Raw genomic sequence first — 1,285 nt, forward strand, 5'->3', positions numbered from 1 at the left:
ACCCCCCCCCCCCCCCCCCCCCCAATGGAATAGAAATAAAAACAATGAACAAAGAACGTTTATAAATGTAGCCGGATGGACAACTTAGTAGACAACTTACTTACTTCGCACCTCCCCACTATGCACTACATTGAGCGTGGTGCCGTTCACAGATATGTCCACGTACAGCTCCATGAAGTTGTTCATATTGTCCTCGCTAGGGAAGATCAGCCGCAGTTCGCTGGGAAATTTAAAAAATGTATAACCGTAAACTTAGGAGACTGCTAAGAGTATCGTGGAAGGAAAAGAAATCAAAAGAGGTAGTGCTGGATGAAACCCACGTGGAACGCTCAATGTTGAAAACAATCAGGAAACGACAAATTCAGTTTTTGGGACACCTGAATAGAGACATAAGGGTCTTGAACATCTAGCTCTCACTGGCAAATTTGAAGGCAAACGAGGTAGGGGTAGGCCCAGAACAACCTACCTAGGGAACCTAAACAAATGGGTAACAGGGAAAGATCAGGGAAACGTAGCTTTTTTTTAGTGCATCCGAGCAAAGGAATGAATGGAGAACCATGATTGCCGATGTCTGTCGCAGATCTGGCACTGGATGATGATGAACAGTTTTTGAGACAAGTAACCCCAGGCAGATTCTGACAGCTTTGCTCAGGGAGGGGGGGGGGTGTCAAAGTAAATCGTTCATGGAACCAAGTTCAGTTTACAATTAAGGTAGCGGGCCGAACAGAGTAAACACACCCTGTGGAAAATTCAATTCTATATTACACCATGAGATAAATTAAAACAGGCAAAAGTTTCTTAAGAACTCAAGGAATACCAATATTTCCCTCTTTAATCTTTTTGAAAGAGCTGTGGGTTTTTTTGCTTATTTTTTGGGCTACAAATTCGTTTATGTTTGGAGTAAAGCACTGTGTTATGGAAATTCTCGGTGTGGATTCTGTAAAAATTCTCTCGTGGCCAGAATATTATAATTGTTTTCGGTAAGATGCAGCACTTGACAATGTGCCTTGAATTTGCCATCTGTCTTCTCGCTCAGCAGATAATTTTTCACCAAACAGTATAGTTCGCAGCTATTTGTACTTAAATAAGCAATAGGATGATACATCTTCCTCATTTTTAGTCACCCATGTCAAAGAAAAAAATGACTATGTAGGGAGGATCAAGGCACTTCAATTGACTCAATTTGATTTGATCAGTTCGCACAATATCTGCCCAATGTTGACTTGTTTTTAAATTTTTTAATATATTATTATTATTTTTTAAAAATTATTATTATTTTTATTAT

The sequence above is a fragment of the Aplysia californica genome, unplaced genomic scaffold (assembly GCF_000002075.1).
Source record: "Aplysia californica isolate F4 #8 unplaced genomic scaffold, AplCal3.0 scaffold00321, whole genome shotgun sequence".
Lineage (NCBI taxonomy): Eukaryota > Metazoa > Mollusca > Gastropoda > Aplysiida > Aplysiidae > Aplysia > Aplysia californica.